The following is a 13,997-nucleotide window of genomic DNA, read 5'->3' as shown; positions in this document are numbered from 1 at the left end:
TGGTTATTCTTATAATAGATTACTTATTATTATGACTATAGGCTAGTGGGCACCCTGTTCCCACCATCTGACCATCAACTACCCAAACGTCACCATCTCTATTAATCACTAAGTCTGGCTTACTCAAACCCGCGGAGGTCCTATAATGTACTTCCACCGCAGTCTCCCAACCTCTGTTCTTAAAGTCGTTGTTCAGAATGGAGACCACGGCGTCATGCCTCAGCACGCGGACCTCATGGATGCTGAAGCAACACTGCACTATACGAGACAGTCTCACTCTAGTGGCATCCAGCACTACAGTTTGAGTTGTCACTACCCCATCGAGTAGTGCGGACTCGAGTGGGCAGGGCATTAATCCTCGTCCTGATAACGTCAACTTACTCGAATCCCGGGAGGAATCTGGTGCCATCCCTTATGTAATCATGCTGGGTAGGTGCCAGATATGATTCTTTTAAAGGAGCACCATCTACAGAACAGTTCAGCAGAGATGCCCATATCTTGTGTTCTGCGGTTGCTGACTCAATTAAGGTACCTTGTTAATGGGACCAGCCTTTAGCCTGCCTAAAGTCTTCTTGTATTAAAGGACTATAGAAAGCCTCTCTGTAGATAGGGGAAGATGATAGTTTTAACTGCGCGATTCTGGACAGCCACACGTGTGTGGTCAGTCATCTAAATGATAGAACCCCGAGCCCGCCGTCATTCACCCTCCCGTGGAAGCATGCAGTAGGGGTGTCAGGCGGCAGTAGGAGCCATGATCTCACGGCTGAACGGATAGCCCTGTCCATTCTGAACAGTACAGAAATATATGTCCTACCAAGCACCAACTTGTGGTAAACGCGAGGTAGGAGATAGTGGAAAAGGAGAAACAGTCTTTCCTGAAGCTTGAGAGGAGCATTCCTCAAAGAAGCGATCCCAGCTTCTAGGAGAGAAGGGAGAGAAGACCTTCCGTTTGGGGTGATTTATATAATATAAATGACATGCATGACCTTTGATAATAATATGGCCCTCATCGCTTTACGTAAACAGTAAATTATATGCTGTAAGAAAAAATACTGTACTTAGCTGCTATGTCAAGTTTTTTTTTTAATCAAAATTTTCACCTAAATGCAGTTTTTCGTGTTTCACATGTTTTGAAGAAACTCGAGTTAAAATTCCCGAGCTCCTTAAAATAAACCGTAAGAAAGCACACGTAAACGCAAATAAATATTAATTAGAGTTAGCAATAGACCCTTTATCAAACACAATTCTACCCTAATGTAATTAATTAAATATGGAAATAAGGTTACAAGCACATGAATATGATGAGTGTAACCTTATTCATTTTCTACTGTAGCAGTATATTATTACAAAACCTTCCCGCAAATTTTAGAATCAATTAAGTATGCTTTGTATACACTAACTGGCAAATGTGTTTGTAATTTCGCATAAGTAGGAGGTAAAAATATATATGTTCTCTCTCGGAATCAAACCGAGAATCTTGCGCGTTTGATAACCACTACACCATGAGACCACAATTTAGACTTTCCTATAATGCATTCAACCCATTTCCCTTTGAATATCGATTTAATAATAATTCAAATATTTCATTGGTGATAAGAATAAATGTGATTCACACAAAAACTGATAAACCTGAACTTTGCTTATGTATTTCTTTTTCTTTTTTTTTTATCATATCTGTAATTACGACATAACCAAAAAGAAGCTTCCTTATTTATTGGAAGAGTTTATACAACATTTATGGAGCTAGGCGTTTTTGTAGTCTCCCAAACAGGGGAAGTGAAAATAGAACTGAATTATTCTTATTACCTTTCCACATAATTTCATTCACATGAATGAACACACTCAAACCGAGCACAAGTCAGTATTATATCAAATTGCTTCACATGAGCTTTATTCTTGCATTTCAATCGAGATGACAGTATTAAATAAAATGGACATATCTGCAACATCCTTTTACACAAAGTTCCTTGCTTGGGACTTAAATAATGATTACTGTGCATTTTTTTACTGTAAGCGTAATATTGATTTTAATTGTCACTTTTATAAATGACAGTCATTAGCCACACTGTCAGATTAAGCAACGTTAGCATGTAATCCATAACATCTTACACAAGATGAATTTCTTTGATGATGCGAAGTGCAAATGGAAGTATCAGAACTAACACCAGCTTTCTGTTTCGAACAAGGTCATCGATAAAGAACGAGAAGGAATTCAGTAAACTCGGATTTATTTCTCGAATTAATCAGTTTTTGTTGTGAAATTCTCTCCCGAACCATCCATGAATACACCCGGACCAAATAGTTTCCAAAGAAATCTGCCATCTACAGGCATTCGCAAACGCATTTACCACTCGTCCACATTATTAATTGCAGACATGATTTAGTAAAATTTTACGATGCAAGAGTTTGATCGTTTGGACTAACTGACCAAACGCAGTTCACCATATTCTTGTTCTAGAAAGAATTGCGATCAGACATCACATTTTCTGTTTTTGTCTTCCACCACAGGAGAAGCAACATTTTCTCCGAGCAGATGTGCATATGGGCTGTTTCCTGACAACTCATTATCCGAGTGAGCATGCTAACTATCATAAGAAGTCGTACAAACTGACGCTTAGCTGAGTTCACACAGCAACTACAATAATTTCCCATCCATGTTATGGAACCTTAAAATCATGCGACATTACAAAGGAAGGGAGAGATGACACTCAACACATCAGTCAGAAAAGATCAAATTGTTGTGCGGTGTGAGTGTTTCCACCTTTATTAAAAGTAGATGACAGCACTGTACTTTGTATTAGAAAAGCTATACTTCCTCTTTCATTCTTTTAATTTTAGACTTCAAGCAACGGACACGGTTTTATTGCAGACAACGTTCTTTTCAGAAAGATTTTCTTTTCAGAACAAAACACAAAGAAAATTCTTTGTGTTTTGTTCGGAACATGAGAAATGTGGTCATTGAAAATAACTAGTTTATTTTTTTTACCGAGGGGGATGTTTAATTTAATTATGTATATCGCTGTGTGAGACCACTGCCCCGCTCATTTGAGGACTGAAGTGGCTTAGAAAGTACAAAATGAATAAATATGTCAGATTAAAAAAAGAAGCTTGTTTCGTATTTGTTCTTATAGAATCATAGTTTTTTTTTTTCCAAAATATCATACCTTGTTATAATCATCATTTTGCAAAGCATTTATATTCATTTATATCAAGAACTAAACAGTTTACAGACGAGAACTGATTTTTTTTACAATACATAAAGTTACAATCATCTCTGGAGGGACGGAAAGAGGGGCTGACTGATATAGCTGTATATAAAAAAAAGTTGAGAAATCCGAAAAACAAATACAAGAAATATACAACAGTCTACAGTGGATAACTGCCCGCGATACCATGATTCTAAACGCTCTCTCGTACTTTAAATGATTGCTGATGTTAAAAATTGCGTCTTTAAATTGTGTGGCTGTATACTTTCTATAGCTCTCTCGTACTGTTTTAAATGTCATTGGGAGATACATTATTTTCACCGTCCGATGTGCAATCAAAGTCCTGCATGTTAGAGACCTGAAGTGACGTAAAAAGTTTGTTTGAATTCTAGAGCATGATTCGCGGATTATCTAACACTCAGAAAAATCACTGATAAGGTGCGATACGTTTAGATCAGTTCTTAGGATTATCATGAAAGTGTATTAGTATTTTTTCCCTTCTTTTTCGTCAAATCGTGTTGACCGTTATGATCGAAGTCACATTTTTCAAAGCTGAGGTCAACAAAGCTCTTACTTGTAAGAAAAAGGATGTTACTACCCGAAATTTTTAGTATATTTATTTTCCTGTAAAACTAAACAATTGAGTTATCGTCATGGTACTACCAGATAAATTTTAGATTTTTATAAATTATAAATGATCAAATAAATCATTTATGAATTATAAATGATCACACAGAGACAAAGCTATGATGTATGTAATCTTTATGTAATCTACTGAAGATTTTATAATCCTTGCTGTGATTCCATCAAAACTGGGACTGAAATTCGCTCATGTGTAATCACCTGATGACTGATTTATTAATTCTCATGGAATTAATGAAATAATGATTACATTCACTGCTTCCTGCAGAAAGCAATTCCTCGTTGACGTAAATTTCTCTCCACATCAGAAAATAAAATAAATATTGCAATCAACACCTTCAGAGATGACGTTGCTACTGTTGAGACTAATTTATCTTCTTACCACTTTGCAAAGCAGTTTAATGTACAGACACAAGAACACACAATTTATACGCAGTCTCATACTCTGTTAGTTCGGCAATTATCACAATAAGAATAACAATCAGATTATTTAAAACATTGGAAACAGTTCTGTATAGAGAAAATAATAAAATCTCCGAGGCTGGGTAAATATTTTTGGGCTGTTTATTTTCATACGCATAAATTTATTGCTCACTTTAATCCTTTAGCTATGTATGAAAATACTTAATGCCATTAAAAATTTCTGCCCAGATAATAATTAACTAAATATAGAAATAAGGTAATACGTACATAAATATAACTAAAATTCATTTTCTACTGTAGAAGTAAAACACGAAACCTTCCTAAAAGCTCTATTACCAGAAACTATTGAGTATGCTTTCTCTACACAAATTTCCAAATGTGTCTGGAATTTAGAAGGGATCGTTCGCATAAGTAAGGGGGGAAAATACATGTTCTCGCTCGGAATCGAACCGAGGACTTTGCGCGTGTAAAGCGCATGTGATAACCACTACACCACGAGAACTCACAGGAACTGACTTTCCTGTAATGTATTGAAGCCATTTACGATACAAGCGATTACCTGACTAGATTCGTTTGAATATCGATTTAATAATAATTCAAATATTTCATTGATGCTTACAGTAAACGTGATTCACACTAAAAACAGTAATCTTCAGCCTGGCTTACGTTTGTTTTTTATCACTTCTGTTATTGCAAAACAAATACCACATACGAAGCTTGTTTATTTATTAGAAGAATTTTTACAACATTTCGGGAGCTACACGTTTTTGCAGTCTTCCAAATAGGGGAAGAGAAAATGGAATATTCTTATTATCTTGCCACATAATTTCATTCACAAGAAGCCAAACAAACGGAACACATTTCGGTATTATATCAAATTATTCCACATGAGTTTTTCTTGTATTTCATGGTTCTCAAAGCAAACATTTTCATCTTCATCTTACCAACAATACGTTAAGGGCTTATCTTCAGAAAGTGATACGCAAGAGGTCTCACTTCAGAAAGTGAGACCTCTTGCGTCTTTTTGCTCTCCAGCAGGTATGCCTACCTATTAAAAATGTATTATTCTTGTCTCCTTTCCAACTTGGACATCGTCCAAACCGAAAAAAAAAAATCTACGAAGGCTTATTACTAAGCCCTTCCAACCCTACTACTCGTTATTTTTAGAAGTTGATTCAAAATTCACTTCAGGAAGTTAAGGTCTTAATATAAAGCATTGTCACAAAAAGAAAATTCCCTAGAACAACTTCTTAAGATTTTTTTTTTAATTTTGTATCGGCGTTAGTGCCAGTGAATTTTAAGGTGGGGGGGGGGGGGGTCTGAAAGGTTCTCGTCTCCGACCATAGATGGCGACACTATCGGAAAGATTTTTCTTTTTACGTTAGTACATCTGTCTTAAGCATCCATGTAAAATTGCAAGCCATTCTATCAAGTAGTTTGTTTTATACAGCTGTCTGAAGCAAAAGTGTTGTCTGTATCCTTTGAAATGCATAAAATTCAGTATTTTGCAGTTATAAAACGCTTTGTAAAAGAAGGTTTAATGCCAAGCGAAATTCATTCGAAGTTTATTTCATAAAACTTTATGGGCACTCTTTTCTTTCGTTTTCGACAATTACGAAATGGGCTGCCGCGTTTAAACATGGCCGTACCAGACTTTAAAATGATCCACGTCAAGGATCATTTTAAAAAGTGTAAAAAAATGGTATGGTATCATTACACTCCAAAAAATGTAACGATACCATAAATAATTGATCAAGTACGCGATATGGTATTGGATGACCAGTAAGTCAAAGTGCGTGAAATTCGTGAGATTATAGTCATTTCAAAAGGATATGTAGGATATATTTTTCATGAAGAATTGCAAATGAAAATGCTAATCACAAGATGGGTGCCGCGCCTCACAGCAGATCAAAAAAGCCATGAAAATCTGCGAACAGTGCTTGGAGCATTTTAACAAGAACAATAATTATGTGCGTCGATTTATTAGTATGGATCAGACTTGGATTCACCATTACGCACGAGAATCCAAACAGCAGTCAAAACAGTGGACAGAAGCCGGTTGTCCAGCGGCAAAGAAGACAAAGTCGGTTCCATCAGCGGAAAGGTCATAGCATCGGAGTTTTGGGATGTTCATTAATTATCTTGAAAAGAATAACACGATAACCGGGAAATATTATTCCGATCTTTTAATCAGACTAGACGAACAAATGTGTGAGAAAAGACCCGGTTTGCAGAAGATAAAATCATCTTTCATCAGGGCAATGCGCCTGCCCACAAAGGTGTTTTGGCAATGGGAAAATTAAGGGATCTGCACTATGAATTGTTGGAATATCCACCTTATTCCCCAGATTTGGCTCCGTCTGACTTCTATTTCTTCCCGAAACTAAAACCCTTCCTCGATATTTTCTTCGAATGAAGAGGTGATTGCAGTTGTAGAGGGGTATTTTGCAGATCTTACTAGAATCACTACAGGGATGGGATAATGGCGCTCGAGCATCGCTGGAATAAATGTATTAGTCTGAAGGGAGATTATGTTAAAAATAAAAATAATTCTGAAATTATAAATTCGTTTTTTCTTTGTTAGGCCGAGAAATTTTCAGACCATCCTGGTACTTTTAATCGTGCTACTTAGCATAATAACTGTCTTTTCTTATTTCTATTCTTGCAATTGTATTTCTTGAAAATAACAATGGTTTATTCTAACCCTGTAAGCTAGCAAATCAGGCGAAATCTTGCAGGTTCATATGTTCATTCAGTTCAATTACATATAATTCTATTTTACAGAGAAAAATTAAGGCATTCCAATTAAAAGTATATTTATTTTTTACTGTTAAACTAAACAATTGAGTTATCGTAATGGTACTACTAGAGAAAATAGAGAAAATAGTATGATAATAATTGCACAGTACTACCTAATTGTTTACCTTAGAACTATAATGTCTATGGAGATATAGACATTATTTAACAGCAACATTATGCTTATTTGATACCGAAATATTATTAATTGAATAATCAATTAAATGATCTATGCGGTTATGAACTGCTTTATTAATTTTCCGTCCTTAATCTTCATGTCATGACAACGATTATAGGGATGTACACACGTTTGCTTGTTTTAATCTTGACGCCCCAATGTTACCGAAATTGTATTCATATTGATGAGGAGAGGCTTTACATTACCATTTCGATGTCACCTGCATCCCTTTTACAATATGTTGAACCTACTGCATTGGTTTAACCGGATGGTGTTGTAATGTACCGAAAGTGAACGCAGTTCCAACGATCCAATACTTGAGTTCATGAGTGTACTGAACTCTTCAGCAACGTTCATCGTTGCTAAAGATATCCTGCTTTCTGCAGAAATAGCTGTAAAATGCTTATCAACGTTTCAATTAAAGCTTTAAAGATGTATTAATCAGATTTATGGTTTTTAACATAAAAATCCGATAAATTAACTGATATCCCCACACAATTGACGATTATATCACTCTCCTCGTGACGTTAGCTATGCGAGCATTATTTTGGAAGAACCAGCTTCCTAATTCCTATTCGACTCAATAGTTGATTCCAACTAATGAAGAACCATAATGGGGATCCAAAGGTAGAAACAGTATTTTATAATTTTATTTAATAATTATATACCAACAGTGCAATTAATATAATAAATTATCAATCCGCTTAATTACACACACACACACACACACACACACACACACACACACACACACACACACACACACACACACACACACACACACACACACACACACACACACCTTGTGTATTATGAATTGTTAAGAAACTTTTTATTAACCTATAATTAATGGTTTGCGTCTGAATGTTCCCGTTGTTCGTGATTCAGTTGTTAAGGCATTTTACATACGCATGTTGGCATTCCAAATAGCCATAGCGCTGAGCAGATCAAACATGTACTTAGGCTTCCAATATTTCCATTCATTCCCATTGCATTCCTTTCTTATTGTGATTGCAATTCGTGTCGTGAAAGTGAATATCAAAAATATATCATAACAATGAATTAAATGACAATATATTACAACAAACTCATGATCTCCGAACTGGTATAATTCACAAATTATTCGGATAAGTACATGCTTTTTTAGATTACTCAGTATAGGGGTCCCTTCTTCTAATGCTACAAACAATTTTGATATAACACAAGTGTTAAAATATCACTCTTCCGTCCATCTAATAATCCAGTAATTATTAGTTGCTACTAAATATATAAAAACGAAACTTACCTGAAAAGAAGTAGGTAAATTTACAACTACAAAAAAATAACTTAACTGGTGATTCAAAATAATTTAGAATGTATTAATTTCGTGGGTTAGCAATTTAACTATTCTATTATTCATATACAATTACCATGTGTACATACTTTTTCTGTATACTGTTTGAATATAAGTTTATTTCTTAGTTAATTTTGTTGCATTTTGTTCATGTAGTATGCAGATAGATGTTATTCATTTGTAGTTCCACTATATTTTGCACCTATTATCAGTTACTAAAATTAAATAACTCTTAAAATTTCAACTGTAAATCGTAAACAGCAACAACGTTGAATATTGCACAATAGAATTTATTCCGCATTACATGCTATAATGAGGAATTCTGGCAGCTCGAGAATATGATCACTGTATAAGACTTGAATAACAGAGAGTACAACTAATACTTAATTAACCAGTGCATTTTCTATTTGTTTTACTGCAAAACCAATAAACTGCCCAGCGCTTTGACAGACATGGAAAACAATGCCTAATAGGGTTAAGTACATCATTGTCAGTGTCAATTAGGATGATAAAAAATCATATTAATCGGTGTTAACGGGCTTTTACAAATATTATAAATAAGACTGAACTAAAATTGGATTAAATTAAAACAAATGAAGTCTCGGTGTAAAATTAAATAGAAAACAATCCACTTTGGAAAAATATTTGGATCCCTTTGGCAAGCATAATATAGAAAAACACAGGAATCGTGCAAAGGTTAAATTAAAAGAAAATAAAGAATCACAAATTACGTTCTTATAAAACATATAGAAAGCTGTGAAGAATGCAAAATAGATGAAAGAGAAAATAAAAATAAGAATTCTTAATATAACAAAACACGCATATTCTTGCCGGCATCGAATCGAGTACCAGGCGCGTGTATAGCGGATGTAATAAACCACTACACCACGAGAACAACTTGAAGTCATCATTTTAAAATACCATTCATCAGTCTTAACAATGAAAATCAAAATTTATTACAACAATGAAAAATTATTGTTTAATAAACGTTGCAGAAAACCAATTTTCAAAACAATTAGAAAAGTGCAATACTTTTAATACCTGGACAAACTATCCAAAACTTATTGAGGTTAATGGCATTAACTTCAATAATTGCACTGTATTCTGCATTACAGTCAAACTGTTCAAAAGTATATAATACTCTTATATATCGTGTAGTTGGTATCCAAGTAATATTTTATCATAGCTGCATAGCAACTTAATTGTATTGGTGTGTTACTATTTTTCCAGTTTTAAAGATTTCATTTATTACTTTTAGAAGGATCGGACCTTGGCTAGCTGTTGCTTTACTTCTGATGCCATCAATGCCTGGTTTGATTTAGTTTGATAGAATAGAGGGAATAGTTCTGGTTCTGTTATGGTTGGAATCACAATGTCTGTAATCCAAGTGGAGGTATTTTTCTCTGTACTTCTTGGATGTAGTGGAAAGGTAGATTTGGTATCGTTCTTTAAGCTGTGTGTTATGGTTTCAAAGGCGTTGGTAGTGGGAACACAGTCTAGCAGATTTTTAATCAGCTTATTGTTTGGTTCATCGCTTTCATTATTTCCGTAGAATATCTTTTCTATGTATATCTAGGATTATGTTTTGTATTATCCAAAGATTTGGCTTCTTTTTAAGCGAATTCTGATTTTTTGTAACTTTCTTATACATTTCCTCCATAGCAAGTTTTTAATGTTGTGTAAAATATCTACTGAATCTAGTGGCTCCATTCAATCAAGGTTTCTTATTTCTTGGTTGGATATTTCTTCGTCTATTATTGTTTTATGTTGCTTTTCAATGTAGAAAGTATTCTATTCTTAGAGTACAGGTGAAGAAATGGTCTGCAACTTTACATTTTATGAATGCTGCTGTATAGCTATTTGGTAGTGCCCGGATGTTTATATTATGCCAGACGCTGTAATACTTCTCTAGTGCATGATGTTATAGTTGGTATTAAGTTATACATAGATAATATACTGTATCTGGGTATTGTACGATGGTTTGGGTTGCAATATTTATGTTTATATCACCGATTATGATTAGATATTCATTTAAGAATAATTCTTGGCATGAAAGCCAGCAGCTGAGTTTGTGAAATAATTTTAATTTGGTGGCATATAAAAAGTATTTAGTATTAGGTGGTCCTGTTGACTAACAGCATTAATTGCTTCGGTACAAACATTTTCAGCATGCTCTAGAGTAAAGACTGCGTTTTTGCTATTATTTCTGTTCGGTAAATATTAATAATCCACTACCTCTTTTTGTTTATCGGCAGTAATTATGTTGTTCAAAGCCTGGAATTTGATGGATATTTGCTTCATTACTATTAACGGATACCTCCGTTAGGACCAATATATCAATAGCACCAGTATTATTCTTCAGCTAAGCTTGCAGCATTACCCAATGTTTTCTAGTGCTTATTGATGTTCATATGCAGGACAGATTCCTCTCGATCTGTGCACCATGGGTAAAGAAAGTCAAAGGTACAACTGTTGGTATACTCTGATATTACTGAATCTGTTGGACGGTTCATATTCTATAGACTGTAACTTCTTCAAGTTTGTGATTCCCTCAAGAATAGTTTTGCATCCGTAATTCAAAATATTTCACTATTTTTTGTCTGTTTTTGCTTTTCTTGCCTGGTTCAACAGATTCTGATATAATGTTGTTAAATACTCCGAGAGGAAGAATATTATGATGCGTTCAAGTCCTTGGCAATTGTTTTTTTTTTTCAACTTGCTGGCTTTTATGATATCGACTCTCGTGGACTTTCTTGTAAAACGAACTCTGTCAGTTGCAGACAAGCCTTTGCTTTTCTGCGGAATCCGATTTACGGTCTGAATGTCATTACGCTGTAAAGGGATATCTACGAAAAAACTACGTCTATGAGATATTTTCTGTGGATGCAGGTTCAGGTAGACAATTTATGACAAAACCTTCACATTTATAACGCTGCTAATTTAAAAGTTCATATTTTCCTTTAGGGAATTAAGGGAATTTGGAAAAAAAAATTAATATATCGTTCACCTAAATTGCTTTGTAAGTTAAAAACAAAGCAATTTAATAAATGTGTGGTTTAAAAAACATTTTTCTTACTCATAAGGAACATAGTCTCAAGAAGTAAAGTAAATATTTTATCGCATCAACTGACTTTCCAAAGGTTTCAGTTAATAATAAAGATTTAGGGGGTAAAATATTAATGGGATAAATACGAATGATTTATGGGATTGTTCTCGCTTGCTCGAAATCATACCGAGGAAATTACGTGTAATTACCCCGGAACACCTGTGGTAGAATTAACCGAAATCATTTCAAACCCCTCACGAATGTTCTGTAATAATATCATCAAAATTGCTTAATTTCTAGGATAAAATAATCCGCGAGCTATATTTGTTATACGTTACTATTTCACATAAATGTGGAAAATAATTAATGGGAAATGTAAAATAAATAATATATAAGGAATAAATTTAAAAACTAAATGTTCACCTTTTAAATAAAATACTACAAATAAAAATTGAACAATCCAGCTGTTAATCAAAGATTAAAATCCCCCTTTATATATCATAATAGGAATGCACAAGTATACACAGATAAATATTAATTAGAGTTAGCAATAGCCCCATCTTATCAAAACCCAAGGAATAATCTGTAGAGACCGGCTGCCAAACCGAAACCCAATTAGGGCTAAAATTACGCCTCGTATTCTGCCTTACAAAATGAATTACTTTAAATAAAACATTACCCTGTCATAGACGCGGTTTCTGTATCTGTCGATTTGCAATAAACGAATTGCTCCAACTATACTTAAAGAATTATAAATGATCGATCAAGCAGAGACAAAGCCATGATTATGCAATCTACTGAAGATTTTATAATGCTTGCTGTGGTTCCATCAAAACCGGGAGTGAAATTAGCTCATGTGTAATCCCCGAATGGCTGATTTATTAATTCTCGTGGAATTAATGAAATAATGATGACATTCATTGCTTCCTTCAGAAAGAAATTCTTCGTTGACGGATATCTCTCCATGTCAGAAAGTAAATAAATAATGCAATCAGCATGTTTAATATTCTACTAGATTTCCTTGGCTGTGTTCGGCTTATGCAATTGCTTTTTTACTGTTGTGACGCTATTTTATCTTCTTACCACTTTGCAACACAATTTAATGTACACACGAACACACACAAATATACGTAGGGTCTCATAGTGTTTTGTTTTCGACAATTATCACGACATTAATAACAACCAAATGATTTTAAACTATTGGAAACTATTTCTGTATAGAGAAAATAATAAAATCTCCGAGTCTGGGTAAATATTGTAATCTCTGGGCTTTTTTTTTTCATATGCATAAATTTATTGCTCACATTAATCCTTTAACTAGGTATTAAAATACATAATGCCATTAAGCAAGTCTGCCAAAACAGTTAATTAAATATAGAAATAAGGTAACACGTACATAAATATGATGAGTAACTAAAATTCATTTCCTACTGCAGAAGTATAATACAAAATCTTCTTTCAAAAAATTTATTACCAGAAACTATAGAGTATGCTTTATATACACAAATTTCCAAATGTGTTTGGAATTTTGATGGGATTGTTCGCATGATGTTCTCGCTCGGAATCGAACCGAGGAGCATGCGCGTGTAAAGCGCATGTGATAACCACTACACCACGAGAACTCACGTGAAGCTTTCCTGTAATGCATTCAACCAGTTTCCTTTTGAATATCGATTTAATAATAAATCAAATATTTCATTGATGCTTAAAGTAAATGTGATTCACACAAAACTGATAAACCTGAGCCTTGCTTACGTCTTTTTTTTTGATCACTTCTGTTATCACAAACGAAATACCAAATACCAAACTTGTTTATTTATTGGAAGAGTTTTTACAACATTTCTGGAGCTACACGTTTTTGCAGTCTTCCAAATAAGGGAAGAGAAAATGGAAAACAATTTTTCTGAATTGAGTTATTTTTATTACCTTTCCACATAATTTCATTCACCTGAATGAACACACACAAATGGATCAAATCTCAGAATTATATCAAATTGCTTCACATGAGCTTTATTCTTGTATTTCACGTTACCAAAACAAACGTATTGATCTTCATCTATCCACAATACGATTCTACACTTCAGAAAGTGAGACCTCTTGAGACGTTTTGCTATCCAGAGGTATGCCTATTAATATTGTATTTTTCCTATCTCCTTTCCAACTGATGGGCATCGTCGAAACCGGAAAAAAAGCTACGAAGGCTCATTACTGAGTCCTTCCAGTTGGTTAATGTATAACTATTTTGGAATGTTTTTAATGTGGAAGTTTTAGCGATAGGTTTTAAAAAGATATCAGAGTATATTGCAATATTTTAATTCTTTTTCTTTTTTCATATAAATCTTCACAAATTTAGTAGTTACTTATTTAATAGTA

The 13,997-nt window shown here is 34.1% G+C and overlaps 2 non-coding genes across 2 annotated transcripts; both read right to left on the bottom strand.

Annotated features, from left to right (window-relative positions):
- Window positions 1-4,700: 4,700 nt before the first annotated feature.
- Window positions 4,701-4,773, bottom strand: TRNAV-UAC (transfer RNA valine (anticodon UAC)). The gene has a single exon. It is a non-coding gene; the product is annotated as a tRNA-Val (tRNA).
- An 8,400-nt stretch (window positions 4,774-13,173) lies between these two features.
- On the bottom strand, window positions 13,174-13,246 carry TRNAV-UAC (transfer RNA valine (anticodon UAC)). Its single transcript has one exon. It is a non-coding gene; the product is annotated as a tRNA-Val (tRNA).
- Window positions 13,247-13,997: the final 751 nt, after the last annotated feature.

The sequence above is a fragment of the Typopeltis vanoorti genome, chromosome 22, assembly GCF_054136105.1.
Source record: "Typopeltis vanoorti isolate ZY-2024b chromosome 22, IOZ_Tvanoo_1.0, whole genome shotgun sequence".
NCBI lineage: Eukaryota > Metazoa > Arthropoda > Arachnida > Uropygi > Thelyphonidae > Typopeltis > Typopeltis vanoorti.
The sequence above is the reverse complement of the archived record's forward strand: the minus strand, read 5'-3'. Positions and strand labels throughout refer to the sequence as shown.